Source organism: Tachypleus tridentatus, chromosome 6 (assembly GCF_004210375.1).
Source record: "Tachypleus tridentatus isolate NWPU-2018 chromosome 6, ASM421037v1, whole genome shotgun sequence".
Lineage (NCBI taxonomy): Eukaryota > Metazoa > Arthropoda > Merostomata > Xiphosura > Limulidae > Tachypleus > Tachypleus tridentatus.
This window is the reverse complement of record NC_134830.1, coordinates 11,932,034-11,947,827: the sequence shown is the minus strand read 5'-3', so window position 1 is coordinate 11,947,827 and position 15,794 is coordinate 11,932,034. Positions and strand designations below refer to the sequence as shown.

At 33.1% G+C, this 15,794-nt stretch overlaps 1 protein-coding gene and 1 non-coding gene across 2 annotated transcripts in view; one reads left to right on the top strand and one right to left on the bottom strand.

The window, feature by feature from the left end:
• The window catches only part of LOC143251934 (dynein axonemal heavy chain 7-like), a 557,556-nt gene that overhangs the window by 347,194 nt on the left and 194,568 nt on the right, over positions 1-15,794 (bottom strand). The window lies entirely within an intron of this gene.
• Positions 7,925-7,997, top strand: TRNAA-AGC (transfer RNA alanine (anticodon AGC)). The gene has a single exon. It is a non-coding gene; the product is annotated as a tRNA-Ala (tRNA).

The window sequence follows — 15,794 nt, the reverse complement described above, 5'->3', positions numbered from 1 at the left end:
GTTAGCGATAGTTATGCCTGAACGTTATGGAGTTTCTCATATGGCCATTTAGCCTACCTGTCGAGCAATAATATTACGTATCTGAAATGAATTCATAGTGTTGGTTTTGATCACACATGAGACAGATTTTACATCGAGTTAGTTTATCAGTAAATAATTTAACTTAAGTTTAAATAATGATAATTTCCCACTGTTATTCTTTTTAGTCAGTTCAGGAGGCCTAAGAATTGTAGCCAGATAGTTGTGATTATACTTACGTTGCCGTATGAGAAAAATGATTAATAAATATTCTGTTAGACAATTTTCGTTTTTCTAAAGAGAAATCAAATTCTAACCATTGTAGTTTATGTGAGTTTTTTATCTGTGTTTTCAGGAACAATACTGTGTTATATCATAAACAACTCCTCTTAAACTTGTTGTTATTTGTTATTAAGTACAAAGCTACACAAGTGGCTATTTGTGCTCTGCCCTCCACGGGTGTCGAAAGCCGAGTTTTAGCAGTATAAGCCTGCAGACATACCGCTATGCCACTGGGAGCTACTTTTAAAGTATTTCAACACTAAGAGTAATGCTTCACTGCACGAAGAATTCCCCTACTAGACTGAAAAGTAAGACTTAATAATGTGTCATCAACTTGGATGTGAGCTTGTCAAAAAGAGGAGAAAGTGTCGGAAAGTATTATTTTTTTTCTGTTGGGTGTCGCTTTGGGCTAAGAGAACTGGTCTTATAAAGTATGTGAGATTAAAAAATAATGGTAACTGGACAGAACGTAAGATTTAATATCCAGCACTGCCAAGAACCTGGAAGCGATGTGAAAGATAAGATTTACGGTCAGTGAGAATCACACCCACATATTTTGTTTTTCCCGTTCATATAAATTTAGACTTGAAAGACTTACTTGTGAGGACTGCAATAAGGCATTAGTGATCATGTACGCCCTCTTTAGTTGACCATCGTCAGATTGATGCAGAAGAGAAGATGAGTGATTCAAGCAGAGAAAAAAGAAGCGCAGTAGCTTTGATGTCTTTCCTGTAAAACAGTTATTTGTTCTATTCTAACATTTATTTTCATTTGGAAAGCTGTTTACATTTCATTTGAATAAAATCACTAATATATTTCGTGGGTGGTCGTTTTATTTCCAATGATTCTGAGGCTACGTCTGATTTTTATTTTATAGATTAATTTTGAAAACTCTGATGAATCCTGGAAGCTCTATCTAATTATTTTAATATTTAATCTTGTATAACAGTCACAGCCTGATATAAATTTTATAGTAAAGAGTTAATTTTTTAAAGAATACACAATTCTATAAATCTCTCAACATCTGGGGTTTCTGATATATAGGTGTACATTCGAATGATAAGCTGTTGGTTAAAAGAAAACAAAACAAACCTGAAACTGTTTAATGGTTTATCATCAATGCTCGGATAAGTATGAGGTGAAAAATATGTTGAGGAGTTGTGATTGAAGTAACCAATAAAAATTTAAATAATTCCAAACACCAGAACATTTTTGAATTTATATGTTACTACTCTTAAAAATATAATTGCTCATAAAATGAAAAAGGCAAATATTTCTTTAATTTTACAAATATTTTCTTATTTTCTCATAGTTTTGAAGATTCGTATAGTCTCACTATGTTTATTTGTCTTCGAATTTCAAAATAGTTTTTACCAACTCTGAGATTCTGATTAAAACAAACACTAATATCTACCTGACATGCGTGGTTTCTGTGGAATTGTTCTTACGTAGCTTCGTCACCAATATTCGTACAACGTGGATTAAGAAGATAGTGTTTACCTGAAAAACAAGAACCAACAACATAGGCATTGAAACTCCCGACCGTCTACATCTATGCACATATGAATATGTGTGTATATATAAATATAGATATCGTAGTAAATGGAGCGAGAAAGTGTATGAGAACCAACGTATAGTATTTATATATATACCAACTTGTAGTTATTTGAGTCGAGTTTCTTTTGTTCCTATATTATCATGCTTTTCTCCATGTTTAGAACAAGTTTTTTTGTCCCCATATATTTTTAAGCTTATGTTTGTACTAAATAGATAAATAATAGAAACCTAATGGGGATCTATGTTTTCATATAATGAGTCATACACTATTAAATTGGACAAAAGTCTGGTGTACTTCTCCTGTCAAACCAAAATGAGGCCAGCATGGCCAGGTGGTTAAGGCACTCGACTCGTAATCTGAGAGTCGCGAGTTTGAATCCCTGTCACACCATACATGCTCGCCCTTTCACCATTGGGATGTTATAATGTTTCAGTCAATCCCATTATTTGTTGGTAAAATAGTAGCGGTGGATGGTGATAACTAACTGCCTTCCATCTGGTCATTAACTGCTAAATTAGGGACGGCTAACGCAGATAGTCCTCGTGTAGCTTTGCACAAAACTCAAAAACAAATCGATGTACTTTCGGGAAGAGGCGAATATACAACATTCAAAGAAACAAATAACGATGGGTAAGTTAAACGAAGAAAAACTCCAAAAGTATTTGTAAAATATTAAAGACACTAGAAAATTTGAAGATATACCACATTCTCTGCTAGTTATATAATAAATATTCAAATATTTTGGTTTAATTGATCCATTAATAGTCATATCTATGTATCCCAAATCATGACTTTTGTATCTATCCATATAAAAATGACTTTTGTATTTTGGTTTGTTTGTTTGTTTTTGAATTTCGCGCAAAGGTACACGAGGTTTATGCGTTAGACGTCCCTCATTTAGTGTGTAAGACTGAAGGGAAGGCAGGTAGTCATCGCCAACTCTTAGTCTATTCTTATACCAACGAATAGTAGGATTGACTGCCCATTTATAATGGCCGCACGGCTGAAAGGGAGAGCATATTTGGAGGGACGACCTTCGGATTACGAATCGAGTGCCTTAACCACCTGGCCACGCCGGGCCTTTTGGAAGAGATCAGAACTAATCCAGTTTTTAGATCTATACACAATCGTTGAAATAGAGCCAATTAAGTGTTTAGATATTTACACAACCAGTGAAATAGAGATAAATACGTTTTTAGAGTGTTGGAGAACTGATGGAGTAGAGCTTTGATTTTAAGTCTCTGCCGAAACGATGGGGTAACATGAAGGTGGAAGTGTCCTGGTTTGGGGCTGCTATGCTTCAGAAGAACCTGGACAGCTCACAGTCATAGAATCAACCATGTATTCTAATGTGTATCAGAGGGTGCTTGAGAAAAATGTGAATCCATCTGTAAGAACATTAAAGGTGAGGCGGAACTGGACCCTGCAACACGACAATGACCCAAAACATACCAGTAAATCCACCAAGGACTGTCTAAAAACTGGACAATGGAGAGTCCTGGAATGGCCGAGTCAAAGCCCAGATCATAATCTCATTGAGATGCTGTGGGGTGACTTGAAACGGGCTGTACATGCAAGAAACCCCTCAAACATCTCACAGCTGACAGAATTCTGCATTGAGGAGTGGGGCAAACTTTCTTCAGACCGATGTAAGAGACTAATAGATGGCTACAAGAAGCGTCTCACTGCAGTTATTTCAGCCAAAGAGGGTAACACTAGTTATTAGGGGGTAGGGTGTCCTAACTTTTACCTCAGTTAGAATATGCATTTTGCTAGAATTTCGTTTGCAGAAGATCTTGAAAAGTCTTTTCTTCAGTTTTAATTGTTTAGTTATATTCCTATAATCTCTCAGTGTTGTTGAAATTGATATTAAATATCTATATATCCAAAAATGTTACAAAAATACACAGGCTTTTATAGGGTGTCCTAACGTTTTCACATGACTGTACGTGAGACTCGCTCTTGGTATTACTGGCAAATAAAAACAGCTATTAAAATTAAGAAAGATGTGTCGCATGTGAATTTAATGTAATCTTACCAAAAAATTTAAAGTGGCACGGCTATTGAGGATTCCCTCTTGCTTATTAATATAAACCACAAATGAAACTATACAAAGAAAATCAACTAAAAATTGATAATAACTCAATCAGAACAATATATAGATTTAAGTATCATTGGCCTACAGTGACACAGAGGTATGTCTGCGGACTTACCAACGACAGTAATCGGGTTACGATACTCGTGGTGGGCAGAGCACGGATAACTCCTTGTATAGCTTTGAGCCTAACTTCAAACTGAACAGTACTATACACAAATTAATGCAAATTTTCTTATCAAATGTTAATTTAATCCAAATAACTTATGAAGCTGGAAAACTTCGTCTCATTAATGTGTGGGTGTCTTACTACATGACATTTGATAATTAAACGAATACAAAACTTTGCGGGACTTAAAATCTGAGAATGTTCACATGATACATTTTTGAAAAGTTTTTAGTTCTTGTTAATCAAATCGTATACATTGTTTCATAAACAAAATGTCACAACAATAACAACATCCACACGATACCTTTTTAAAAATAACGTCGATATTACGTTCAATAGCACGTGTACATGAAATCTATAATTCACTTCAATATGTCCTTTGTCTACGTACTTGTGAACACTTAAAAAACATATGCTCGTAGAGTTCCGCGTTAAAAAATCAGGGGCAGTGATCGTTATGTTTAATATTCTAATGGTAGAATTCCGGGTTATAACTTCCACATTATATCTATGGCTTATTTTTATGTTTAAAATTGTAATATAATTTCAATTGTTATTGTAGCCAATATGTAAGTTCAGGTTAAGAACACGACGAAATTTTATTATAAATATCGTAAGTTTATCATTAAAAAAATTATCTTTGGTCTTTGACCTGTCATGATTCGGATGTTAAAGAATAAAGTTTTAATACGCCTCCACTATTTCTTCATAACATAAAGGCTTAGCATAAGAGATTATGGTCCATAAATTGCTTCCTAAAGCATTAAGGAATGCCTATCGATGAATTATAATACACAAACAAACACAGTAAAATCTGTGCCGCCTTTACCTGACACAATATCAACAACATATTTGTGGCGAGGGGTCTTAATCTTCTCACCTGTATATATGAACGAAGACCCATCATTTTTATGTTCTTGATGTGTACGTTCTATACATTTTATGTACAAAAACAGACGAGTCCAAATATGAAAGACCAAATATTATCTTAAACTTTGAAACATTCGGTTTTCAAACAAATGGAGTAGAGACAGGTTGTTGACAGAATAAATGTTTTATTGACACAAAAATAAATTATTTACATGATGAAAAAAAATATTTATTGAACATTTATCTATAAGAAAAACAATACATCATGTACATGTAATAAAGGTTTTGATTGAGTTACCAGTTCAAATATAGAGACTCTTTGGACCTGACTACCAGAATTCATCATGTGTAGCAAGTACATAAACCAAAGAACAAGTGGAAAACAATACACTTGGAGACTTCACATACAGTAAGTCCATGAACTAAAGAACACGTGGAAAACAATTACTTGGAAATTTCGGGTATCGATCCCGGTACCTCTCACAGGCTAAGCGAGTGCTTCTTTTCCTTTTTTTTTATTACACTTATCCAAGATGACAAAACCAATACATATATACATATGTACAGAAAACACATATATAGATAGATGGTCTAGTATGGCCAGGTGGGTTAAGGCGTTCGACTCGTCAATTGAGGGTCGCGGGTTCGAATCCCGGAGTTCGCCCTTTCAGCCGTGGGAGCGTTATAACGTGACAGTAAATTCCATTATTCGTTGGTAAAAGAGTAGCCCAAGAGTTCATGGTTCACTACCTTCCCTCTAATCTTACACTGCTAAATTAGGGATGGTTAGCACAGATACGTACGCGCGCAGTTGCAGTGTTAAGATCCTGTTGTTATTGCAGGTAATAAAATAAGTTCGTTGAGTTATATTGATTTTGTTAGGTCGTGTTCCATGCTTGGTGTGAAATATTTTGTTGTTGTTGTTTGGGTTTTCTGTTATGTTTTCTATTTATTTTCATAAGTAAATACGTTGTATGTATTTAAGGTAAGTATGCTAGTATTTCGTTACGAACAATAGACATACTTACAGTCATATTCATAACATGTTTTGACCATTTTATGTATTGTGTTTATACCCCTACCTGAGGTGATTTTATATCAAATTATTTTCTAGCTCCTTCATTTGTATTTAAACTTAGTAATTAAAAATGTTTTATTGACAAAAGTTTTCATGAGAAAATCGCCAATTAACTGAATAGCATGAGAAAAACTTAGTAATTAAAGCTGTTTTAGTGAGTTTTCATAAGAAAATGGAATTAACTGAATATCAAAAAAAAAAAGTGAATGGAGCACAAACTGTTTACTTATTTCACTACCTGTTGTTATTGAACAAATTTTAACATTATTGAATTATGTATTGATTTTATTTGCGATACATATTTATTTACATAAAAATTCATTTATTCGTTCAATTTTACTTGAAACAGAATTCATCACCTATTATCCCACGCTAGTACAGTGGTAAGTCTATGGCTTTACAACGTTAAAATGAAGGATTCGATTCTCCTCTGTGGACTCAGCAGATAGCTCGATGTGGCTTTGCTACAATAAAAGCACAAACACTCATCACCTATAATCACCACATCTGTCTGCGTGTGTGTTTTCTTAAAGCAAAACCACATCGGGCTATCTGCTGAGCCCACTGAGGGAAATCCAACCCCTGATTTTAGCGTTGTAATTCCGGAAGGCATACCGCTATATTAGCTGGGAGTCGCCACATCTAACTAATATGTTAAAACATTCCAGGTCAAGTATAAGCTACATAACTATCACCATCTTTATAGACATTTCTATACAATGTTTTTTAAAACCGTTGACGATTTAACTGTTGTAATAACATCATGATTGTTACAAAAGCTGATTAAATTCTCGTGGTTAATGTTCCCCCTGTGATTCTACTTTCTTGCTTTACGTAATATAACATATCATCTACAACTTTTACAAAGCTAAATTATTGGAAGATTTAATACATTCTAATTGTAAGATCTCTCATATCAGCTTGATATATGTATTAAATTGTAAATTATTTCACAGAGGTTTAAAACTAAAAGCCACATCTAGAATATAAAACTTTATCACTTATATGTTATTACATAAACTTCTGGGAGACCAGCCACATGAATCTTTACAACAGATCTAAGTGGTTATATTTCTCATGAAGTTTTCTGATATGTTTTTTGTCTTTCTTCTACTGTAAGACACATCTGTGTTTCTTCTTTAATTGTTATTTAACAGAGACCTATCATTCATGTTCATGAAGTTAGCAGATATATGGCAAAATAAGATATAATTTGTGTGTTCGTTTGGAGCCATTTGGGTGTTACCTGTGTTAACTATTACTAATTTGAAATGATAGACGATACAACAACATCTCGATCAAGTTTTTAGCAACAAATAATAAAATTAACCATCACGTTATAACGCTCTCACAGCTGTAAAGTTGAGCACCATCGGTGACAGGACGTGAACTCGCGTCCCGGTAGTTGTTAATCGATTAACACATATAAAGATATGTTAATAAAGATGAAGATATGCTGCATAAAAACATAACATTTACTTACAACTTTGAAATGTTGGTTTTATGTGACAGAAATATTCTTTTATTTTATATTAACTCACTTTTATCATTATACTCATAACTTTGTTTTAAAATAAACCGATCGTATTTTGAGTGAAGAAAGGGACGTTACGTGTTTTATTACTTCAGATATTTTATAAAGTTTTTATAGTATTAAGTGAATCATGAAACGATACAGTAGAAACCTGTACGTGAAATAGGGCTTGTCTGGGTGTTACCTAACCCGACATTTACTTACTGACATACTTTCGTATCACTTGCTAAACCAGTTCTAATACACTTTAAATGTTAAAAAAAAAAAAAAACTCGATATTTGTTTTAATTAAGTATTGTACCATTAAAGTTTAAGACATAGGGGACGTAGCTCAAGTGGTAGAGCGCTCGCTTAGCATGTGAGAGGTACCGGGATCGATACCCGGCGTCTCCAATCTTCCACTTTTAAAAGGTTTTATAGTTACAAGACACGCATTCCGTAAGAAAAAGTATCTGTCTATTACAAGTACATAGTACTCTAAAAATTAAAGGACGAAGTACATATTTCAGTTTACTCTTGTCATAACTAAATTTATTTATGAAGAACATTTCAGGTTGCAAGTGAAGTTTGAAGCAACTCCAACTGATCTCACCTCACCCAAGAAAAATACAACTCAATGTTCCCGATATAAGGCTGTAACGTGAAACCACGCATTTGTCATTAATTTTCGAAAGAAACACCAACATGGATCTTTTGCTGCTCGTTTTGTCGGCGTGTACCTTCATCTTGTGTACCCAAGTAGTCAGGTGCCATTTTACAGAGAACGAAGTGGGCAGGGCGTTCTACATGCTGGAAGATCGCCAGACCTATAGGAGGATGGCACAGCGCGTCGGTGTGTCACTAAGCGTCATCAATCGACTTTGATGATGAAACCAGGAGAAGAACTCTTATGGTAGGAGACCAGATCAATGGCGTCATCGCTTCACAACAACCAGATAGGACCGCTACATCATGACTACCGCTCTACATAAGATGAAGTAATTTATTCTTTCCAAGTTATGTACATTAAACTGTGACTATTTTATCCATACGTAAAGCCTCGTGTGAGTGTTTTAAACACTCAAATATATGAAACTCTTGAACTTGTAACTGCAATCCTGAGAACTTGATGGTTTGTGTTTTAACTAAGAGTTAGACAAACATGTTTCGTATTATTTGTTAAACTGAAATTACAATCCAACTTACATAACAGAACCAGTTGTCTTTATTAACCCCATCCTACTCGTGTTATTTTACTTTATAAAATACTTGGATATTGATGTTCAAATTTTGATCTCAGTGGACTTTAACTAAAACTATTATATTATTAAATAACTTTGGAACTCCAAAGAAATATCTCAACTTCATGTGTCAACCAGTAGGGAAGATGGAAGAAACAAGAGAAGCTGACATATTTGTGTAATGATACCAAACCATGAAGAGGGATATTTGACGCAAATGTATTTGGTGTTTGTTACCATGGTTACACCACATTGGAACTCAGCTAGTCCCTGATCTATTTTGTACTAAGTTATTTTTATTTTTGCATATATTATGTGCTCTAATAAATACACACACTAGTGTCAGTGAAGAAAGTTATAATTGATTTTTTTTATTTGTACTTAAACGTATTGTTGAGAAACGGAACGTATATGATTAATAAATTTGAAATATGTACAGTTGGTTGTTTGTTGTGATATTCTTGTACTAAATGGTACATGTTTTGTTCAGGGTTTATTATTAATTCATGGAATATATACAAATGTGTTTTCAGGCATGTGATGAAGCCATGTCTGACTTAGAGAGATGTTGCAGTATATGATAAAGGACTTCTCGAAACATTGAAAGGTTCGAAAATACAATGGCAATTAAATTAATGTCATATTCATTAAACGATTTAAAGATATATTAATAATTCTTTGTTTGTTTTACAATTTAAGAAATCTAAATAATGGGCTTTGTCTAATGATAGTGACGTTTTCCTGTTAAGCTAAGGTAAGCATCACGAGCAACGTTTACAAATTATCATATAAAAATATAAAGATACAATACTTCTTTAGAATTATGTGAAGCGTTTGTTTGAATTTCTTACAAAGATTTGTGTTAGTATTACGCAATTTAAGTTAACCATGGCTTCGGTATGTTTCAACATAGACAAATCTCTACAACCGATTACGTTTTATGCCAGGGTGGCCGAACTTGCTTAACGTAAGAACCACATACAATAAACTTCAGATGTTTGAGAGCCGCAAGACATGAACAAATATTATACACACCTTTTATTGTTACATGTACATATTGTTACATAAATTTTATATAAATGTTAATAAATACATGTACGTAATAATATTTATCCGTGTATGTATTTTTAAACTGTTATTTCCGAATTAACTCCGTCAGGTGTTGATTTGTAAGGATCGCACGATGCTTTGACTTCACAAACTTCATTACAGGATACAGTGATTCACAGCAGTATGTTGTGCTGAAAATGAGATGAGTCGCACACTGTTTTTTTTTTTTCTGTTCAGGATATTTTATTTCTGGAACTTGCTTCCAGAACGCTGTTGTAGAATGGGATTTATGGATCATCTTGTGACCCAGGTCCTCCTGTATTTTTATTAGTTCCATTTCCACAGCAGATGATTCTGTAACAAGATGATCGACAATTGGACAATCATCACTGACCACATCAAGCATGAACGGATTTACAAGAAAGGCGAAGCAGGGTTTAGCTCCTGCAAGTCCTCTAACCTTTCGAGAAAATTATGAAGCAGTTCTTGTAATTTATCATTGTATTCTTCCAATTTGATGTCTTTTATTTCAATATCAGATAATGTATTTACTCTCATTTTGCGATTGGGAAAGTAACTGAAGTGTCTTGACAATATGTCTCTTTTAAAATGTCTAATTTTATTTTGAAAGATGAAAATTGTCTGAGTAAGATCAGAAACAATCTTATCCTTTCCCTGGAGTGCCAAGTTAAAAGTTTGTAGATAAATCATAATACAAGTAAGGAACATTAGATCTTGCACCCATTCATCATTTCCTAGATGAGGATAGAATCTTTTCTTTTCTTCCAAGAAAAGTAATAATAGGCTTCAACAGATCCACAAAGCTATTTAAGATATTGCTGGTTGACAGCCATCTCACAATGCTGTTTTATTATTTATATGTGGAGACATTATTAAATCATGGATTAACTCCACTGTATGAGGTAAAAGTTAACACTAGTAATTGTTCCAGTTACATAGATACATTTGATACAATAGAGACACGTTCCCCACTATTTGTCAATATTTTCAATTTGTTTTTATTATTTATTTGTTAAGACATTATTAAATAATGGGTGGGTCCGCTGTAAAATATAAAAGTTAACACTGATAATTGTTCCAGCTTTGTAGGTACGTTTGATACAGTAGACACACGTTCCCCACTATCTGTAAATATATCCAATTTTTTACAAGCTTCATCACTATTTTTAAAATATTTTGTTAACACATCATAACTGAATATTTATAATTATCATAATCGTGCATAAATAAAAAAATACTTAAAATTAATGGTGAGAAATATATTTCTGTACATAAATATTAAAATTATATGATTATTTATTGATACTTTTATATTATCAGAGAACCAGTTTTATGTTTATAATTTAATCTAATACATGCTGATATATTTACTTACTGTCCAATTATGTTTTAAACATTACATATATGTAATTATCATCATATGTTGAACTTTTTTGTTAGTTTGTATAATAAAAGATAAGACAATTTTTGACGTTATTAGTTTAAAACAACACTAATTTATAACGTCCATAAACCAGAAGGTAAAATAATCTGTCTATCATACGCTCTTTCTCCCTATCGGTACAACAGTCAGTTTACAGATTTACAACCCTGAAATGAGGGGATCGATTGCTCTCGGTGGACGCAGCACATAGCCTGATGAGGCTTTTCTATAAAAACATTGTATTATTCACTTACAAACTCTCTCTCAACTCTACAATAACTTTACTTCAGAGTTTAAAAAATGCACTAACATCATTGACAAATCATTTGAAACAATAAATTTCATAATTCTATTAAGTTTGTTTAAAATAACAGATAAGCAAACAATGAAGTATAACTACAAAGAAGAGTTTTATTGATGGTGGAACATATTATATAACATTATAACATATTATATGTTTCAGTAAAACATTGGTCTGTGTTCTTAAGAATCAGAAGACCTATGTAAAGGTTTCATTAGGTAGTTGGAAAAATCAAAAAGTAATCGTTAAAAACACTAACTTTGTTTAGTTGAATATTCTTTATGATATTAATATTTTAATCATAATTTTGATTAATATATTATTTAATGAGACACTGATGACCGTGTGCGATGGTTACAGTTAAGCAGTTTATCAAGTTAATTATCAGTTCGATAATAAAATGCTGTAATGTCGTGAAATCAGTTTTATTTTATGTACTCTGTTCACTCTTGTTTGTTGGAAATGAACACCTGATTTTGACTTTGTATATACACTTAGTGGCCGCTTTATTAGGTACACCTATCTATTTAGGGGTAGGAACCGCTTTTGTCTCCAGAACAGCCTGAAATATTCCATTCGGATTTTGGTCCATGTTGACCACATATTCATTCTGCGAACATTCTATTCCATATCATCTCAAAGCTGCTCTACTGGATCGAGATCTGGGGGACTGTACAGGCAATAGGAAAACACTGGAGTCACTCTCATGTTCGTAGAACAGTTTGAGATGATAAATGCTTTGTGACATGGCACTTTATCCTGCTGGAAATAGCCACTGGAAAGTGGGTAGACAATGATCTTAAGGGGATGCACATGTTCAGCAACAATGCGTAGGTATGCTGTGGCGTTCACATGATGCTCATTTGATATTAAGGGGCTAATGTTTTCTAAGAAAACATTCCCCACACCATTACACTACCACAACTAGCCTGCACCGTTGATACAAGGCAGGATGGATCCATGGATTCATACTGTGTACACAAAATTCTGATCCTACCATCTGCATATCGCAGCAAAAATTGAGATTCTTCTGACCAGGCGACGTTTTTTTTTAAATCTTTAATGTTCCAGTTTTGGTGATCCCGTACCCACTTTAGCCTCATCTTCCTGTTCTTAGTTGATATGAATGGAACCTGGTGTGGTCCTCCGCTGTTGTAGGTTATTCGGCTCAAGGCTAGACGCGTTGTGTATTCAGAGATGTATTCTGTACGTCACTGTTTTAAAGAGTGGTTGTTTGAGCTTTTGTGGGCTTTCTATCATGTTGAAAAATCTGGCCATTCTCCTCTGACTTCTCTCATTAACAAGGTGTTTTCTTCCACAGAACAGCCGCTCACTGGATGTTTGGTTTTGTTTTTCTTACCATTTTCTGTAAGCTCTAGAGACTGTAGTGCGTGAAAATCCCAAGAGGTCAGCAGTTTCTGAGATGCTGGAACCACCATGTCTGGCACCAACAGTCATTCCACTGTCAAAGTCCCTTGGGATTGTATCTGATAGATAGGTTTGTTAAATAGAGTCTGTGTTATTTTGTTTAATGTGCGTATATAGACACAATATTATGCAATACGTTAATCGTTCAAATGCAATTAAAATCAGCACTCTTGAACAATAACATACTTAAGATAAACCAAAACATCATGATACCATTTAAATTCAAACACATGCCTCTGCTACCATTCCTTACTGTCGTCCTTTGTAATGATAGTGGAGGATGTTCTTGAATTTTATTTACATTTCGCTCTTTCGCTTTTGTTCGTTCATATATATATATATAAGTTATGCGGTATTCATCTGTGAATATAAATAATTCTTAGTGAATCAGGACTAGAAGTGACATCTGCATTTAGTACTGTCATAATTATTTGTCATTACTGAATCACCATGCTTGAATGACTTTTTCGTCTTTATTAAAACAGTGATCGTTACTAGTACTTGTATGACCATTTAAATAAATTTTAAACAATAATGGAACAGGTAACACAAAGTGTTTTCCATTAACCATCTATGTTCCTCTTTCAGTGGTTTTGTTTAATTTTTTCACTTTCTATAAGAAGTGTTTTGTTTTCTCTATAATTATATTTTATTAGAGCACAGTATTACAAGACCCACTCCTTCTATGATAATTGGTTTTAATTGATACTTACAAGTTTAAAACAATTAAACTGTGATTTACATGTATTGTTGTATTGATGATAAAATGAAAAAAACACATTTAAACAGTAATCTCTTAAAATACTGTTGTCAAATGTTAAATGTTCCATTAAACACATTTTCTACTTTTCTGTAGTAAGGATATACGTAATTTACCGTGTAGCTTTTAAGTTTATGCTAAACGACAGAAGTTTAGCATTGTTAACACAATAATGAATTGTGTGTTTGTGTGTAGTACACGTACAAATACACAAAAACAGAGAATCAACTTTGAATTGTTTTTATTTAAGTAATGAAAACTAAGTTCATAAAAATAATACAAAGTTTCTTTTAAACCTTTTAAAAGTTGCATTTTGTTTGTTCTAATGTTGTTCGAAAGCCTCCTTGGACAATTACTTGTGAGAGACAAAATAGATGTGAAATACTGTTTTCACAGGCTTTTATTTTCAATCTGTAACTGATGAATTAAGCAAAATGTAAAAAAAATACAATTGACGTGAGTTTTTGTCACAACTTTTATGCCTTTTGATATGATTTTGTTCAAACTACAATTCTGCAAAGATCATTGTTGAAATACGATAGAAGCTAAAGATTTAAGAGAAATTATTATTTATATGCTTTAAGGTATGGAGTTTATATTATTGTTGAAGTTAACAAATCACATGTTTTAATAGAATCAACAATACTACGAGAATCATTGTTGAAAATTTATAGTAGAAGCCAATGAACTAAGAGGAATCATTACTGATATGTTTTAATATGAGCCGCAATACGATGAGAATCACTGTTGACATTTTATAACAGAAGATAAAGAACAAAGAGGAATCATTGTTAACATAATTTAATAGAAGATAAAATACTACAGCGCTCATGTTGAATTAAGACCATTGAGATTATTCACTGACATGCTAAAACAAAGCAAAAACATCAGTAATAATAACTGGAACCTTATAAGTTAATAGAAGCTTTGCCCCCAAGAACATCACAAAGCAACACTTAAAATATGATGTTGTAAATTACCGAAGCAGAAGAGTTATTAACGATGTTGTAACATTTTAGTTAAAACGCCATTTTGTTTATGGGAAAGGATGCTCTAATGCAAATGAAAGTTTTAGCTTTAATAATTAAATAGCAAACATCTGGGCAGGCTTATTGTAAAACTTAATTGCTAATCAATACGTTACAGTAAGTATTTAAGCACCAAACAACTTATTTTGTTACAATTCCTACTTCGGGTTAATTCAGTTATCCTGAAATTTTCTTATAACAAATTTTATTGTTCTTTAGTGGCTCAGTAGTAACTCTGAGGGCTTATGAAGGTAAATATCTAATTTTGATATTCGCTGGGGCACAACATAAGTGGTTCATTATGAGGCTTAGTGCTTTACAACAACAATTCAACAACAATCACTTCTCTTTCGGATAAAACTTATTTGGTCTACACTTCTACACGATAAGTATTTGTTAATTAACTTACTGTAGGACAGTTTTGAGAAAAACAACAACATAAAACCAGTGAGATCAACAGCTAGTATTGGTACTAGAAGAATTGTCCGAGTTTATAACGTATTAAGGCTTAATATTCAACAGAAGGCAGTAGTGTCGTACTAAGTTCTGTTGTGCAATAGTCCTTCCAAATTTTAGATGTGTAACGTCACCGTCAGGGTATCTTACATTTTCAAAACAGAATTTCAATTTCTGTGAGACCATTCTGACTATATGAAGCACTATTTATTTGAGACTGCCGACATGAGTAATATATTGAATGCGCACATTGAAAAACACACAATTCAACGTCCTTTAAATTAAGGAGCAAGGAATAAAGCAACAAATACGAACAATATATACAATATACTATATATAAAATATTTTGGTTTTAGCAACAATAGTTTGCAACCAGTATTAACAGTTCTGTGTTTCATGATGACTATTGTTCTTGTGACACGTATAACGAAAAATAATAATTTTTTTGAAAATGTGTAAGTTTTAAATACACACTATACTTGTAAAATATATCTTATTACGTT